This window comes from Otolemur garnettii, unplaced genomic scaffold, assembly GCF_000181295.1.
Source record: "Otolemur garnettii isolate 467f Iridium unplaced genomic scaffold, OtoGar3 scaffold00273, whole genome shotgun sequence".
Lineage (NCBI taxonomy): Eukaryota > Metazoa > Chordata > Mammalia > Primates > Galagidae > Otolemur > Otolemur garnettii.
In genome coordinates this window covers 510,582-514,518 of record NW_003852668.1, presented here as the reverse complement: position 1 = coordinate 514,518, position 3,937 = coordinate 510,582, and positions in this window count along the sequence as shown.

Sequence of the window (3,937 nt, the reverse complement as noted above, 5' to 3'; positions counted from 1 at the left end):
TCAGTCATTTCAACTAAACAGAATGTGATAGCTTGGCAGTGATTTTGAAATTGTCTCCTACAATATTCTTTAATCCCCTCTCTGATGGCTTAGAAATAAAATTTGCCATCAATCAAAGTAACTTTTGAGTGAATTTAGTAAATAGAGCAAAGCATGGCATCACTACCACCTTCGCCTTGGTGAGGTTAATGACATAATACGTAAAGCAAAGCATCGCGTCGAGGCTTGATGTGGACCAGGGCACAGATCGGGGCATGGGCACGCGTGCCCGCGTGGCGCGCGCGAGTGCGGCCTGAGCTACCGCTCTGACCGGAAGCCGGCTGCGGCAGGGCCCACGCGGAGCTGCGGCGGTGCGCGCGCGCCCTCTACTGAGCGACTCGGGTAGCAGGCGGCGGTCTCCGCAGCGGCGAGGCGCCCAGGGCGCAGTGCACGTTCCTTCCTTAGGGAATGAACCAGCCGGTAAGTGACGCCCTGACCCTGCGCTCTCAGTGGAAATGGAGGAGTAACTCTCTCAGCTACCCGCTGGTTAAACTGGAAAAAGTGGCAAGTGCCCACGGGTGCTTCTGTCTAGGGCTCAGAGCTTGGGCGCACCAATTAGGGGCTCGTCTGGGAGAGCCCTAGGGAACGGGGATGGGGGGGTGGTGGCACGGGGATGAGGGACAGGGGCAGGGGTTACTTGCCAGGAGAGGGATCCACGAGCCTGGCAGAGCAGGAAGGCACTTTACTAGGAAGCTGTTCAAAGACTCACAAATTGATGAAAAGGGGGCGGGGGAGCTCGCAGCTGAAATTAGAGATGGGAAGAAACCAATTTTTGCATGTGTCATGGGCAGATGTGAGTAGCCATAAGTGGAAAATGAGGGCAGAAGCCACAAATGAAGGAGGTAGATGGGACAGAGGCAGCGCCCACTCCTGCAGCCACCGAGCTGGGGGTCCCGGACCAAAGTCCGTCTCTGCAGGACAGGCCGTTCAGTTGAGGCCCACACGAACACTCTCAGATGCCCAAGGGTGTGCCAGAGAGCCTCAGGCTCACCGCTGCACAGCAGCCGTGTCCACCGCGGGAGAAGTGTCAACCACTGAGATGGGGAACAGAGCTCTGTGGATTTGGGGGAGGACAAATAACAATCAGTGTCGCTTGCAGGCTTCTGCTTCATTCAAGTGTCCAAAGCCTGAAAATAAAAGATCCACTCCGTTATTCTCCATTCAAGTTCATTTTTATTTTATTTTATTTTATTTATTTGAGACAGAGTCTCACTCAGTCGTCCTGGGGTTGAGGCTGTGGCGTTATAGCTCACAGCAACCTCAAACTCTTGGGCTAAAATGATCCTCTTTCCTCAGCCTCCTGAGTAGCTGGGTATAAAGCACCCCCCACACACACAACGATCGGCTGTTTTTAGAGATGGGGTTCCGCTCCTGCTCAGGCTGGTCTCAAACTCCTGAGCTCAAGCAATCCACCAGCTTCAGCCTCCCAGAGTTAGGATTGCTGGCCTGAGCCGGCATGTCCAGCCTCAAGTTCGTGGTTTTAATGAGAAAAAAGAGTCAAGTTGTCTCATTTTTGATTTTGCTAAGCAACAGGGCTGAAACAATGCAGGGTTTCATTTTTCCAACAACCACTACTACTAGTATTTTATATTGTTGTTGCTGCTTTTGGCAAGAAAAAAATAAAGAATTTTTCTTCATTCAAGTCTTCATTAATGGTTATCAATCTCTATCATATGCCTGAGATATGAAAGCTTAGAAGCTATTATCTTTCTCATAAATATCATTTTCAGATATAATTCTTATGTAAGATTATTGAAAAGCTCTGTTGCAACTCAGGACTGAAACACACACAAAGAACAGACAGGCATTTATATCAGTGCTAGTATCTGTTCAGTTGAGAGGGAAGAAAAGGCTTGGTATGCAGAAGTTATTTCTGATTCCTTTAATAATTCAATCACTGTAATTAAATTTCTACTCTAATAGCTACAGTGAAAAAAAAAAAAACTAGTGACAGTAAACATCAGGTGATTAGAGAACTGCCTCTTGAACCAAAAAGCCTTTGATGGAAACTCGGGTTCCCTTTCCTCTCCCCTTCTCCCTCCTCCGAGGCAGGTGAACTGGCATGCCTATTATTTTCATTTAATTAAAACCCAGTTGTCTGGACCCAAGAGAGATGGAAACAGTCGTGCTTTTGTGCTCTTATCAAGCCCCATCGGCTCTTTTCCACGTGGCAGAGGAGGACAGGGTATGTTGCCAGCTCACCCTTCTCTAACATGTGGCCACTCAGGATGACTTTTCCCTTTTAAGGCAACAATTGGCTTTCTGTGGAGCTGTCCTCTGTGTGAGGGTGGCACAAGCATCTGAAAAGGGCTCTTGGTTCATTGCTGCTTTTGTTGGTGTAATGAGAGTCCCTGGAGATGATCATTTCTTCCTGATGAGCTGCCCTGACTGTGCTTATGCAATCCGATCCCTGTTCCATCCATCACAGAAAATCCCCTCTACAGTCCTGTTCCCACCCCCTCCAGTCTCCTAAAACGGCTTTCCTAAGGTCAGTGGCGACCAATGGAAAAATCCAAAGGCCTTTTGGTGTCTTTCTTGAACTTGAACCTGCCTTTCCACTGACGGGCTGATCCCTCTGGCCTTAGAATCCTTTCCTTGGAACACACCCTGGCTGCCTGGCAGTGTCTCCCTCACTTTTCACGGCTCTACATGCGTCACTAAGATGAGGATGGATCTGCGCTGATGACATCCGGGATGGAGATGCTCACAGGTTCAGTCACATCACCTGCCTGGACCTGCAACCACAGGAGGCCAAGTTCTTGCCACCTTTCCCATCTCAGCCAGGAGACTTGGTGTGTCTTCTCCTGAGATGTCCATCCACGGAAGGGAGGTGGTCCCCAGTGTAGGTCTCAGACAGTCTCTCCCTCTCTTCTCTCCATAGTTAATTCCATCTGCCTCTCTTGAGTTCTCCATCTCTATCACTGCCAAACGTCAGAAAAGCTCAACATGGACTGTGGAACTCAGGGTTCACGTGTGTACTCTCCCCAGCCCCATCTTTCTTCTCTCTCTCTCTCTATCAAGGACATTTGCACCGTGATTATCCAGCAGGCACTAGATTATCCACCCAGCTCTACACAATAGACAAATTCATTGCCTTTCCTTCCCTCTGCTCACCCCCTACATTCAGTCAATCACAGTCTAACCATTTCAGATTTAATTTCAGAAATGGCTCTTGGGATTAAAATTGTGAGTGCTTTTAAAGCATATTTTCCCCCCTTCAGTTCAAGATAGTTGCCTTTATTTATGCTTTGATGAACACATTATAGACTTACACTTTTACATGTGGAAAGGAGCAAACTTCACATGCTTCTATCCACTCTGCTTGGGAACCAGAGAAGGGTGTAGCTGATCTGATTGGCTTGAAGTTAATATTCACTGGCCCTTCATAAGTGACCAGTGAAGGGCTGTGCTTCCTAGAGTAGGCCCAGGGGCACCATCTCCACTGTCGGGGGCAGGTAAGTTCTGTGAGATTTTCCTTCTTATATGTTCAGGGGTAGAAGGCACATATGCCCTGGACCCTTGGCCTGAGCGCTTTCTTTAATCCAGTATTTATCAGAGTTAATGGCTGGGAGGCTGGACATCAGTGTTTGCCCAGCTTAATAAAGCTCTACTTTCTGGTTCATTGGGGAAGTGGTAAGTAAGGCATTTAGGCCTCAAAACGCAACCCTCAACCTCTCCCATGACCCGTACGACATTCCACTAAACTTCTTGGTGTCCAAAATACATGTTGAAATGATGTGGGGGCAACGGCAGAGAATATGCTAAGGAAAGAGGAGACCCCAACAGAGGCACCGGGAAGATGAGAGGACACGTGGGACACAGGGTAAAGGAGGAGATTTAGCTGCTGGCCCTTTCACCTACCTTCTTTTTCTTTTCTTTTCTTTTTTTTTTTTTTTGA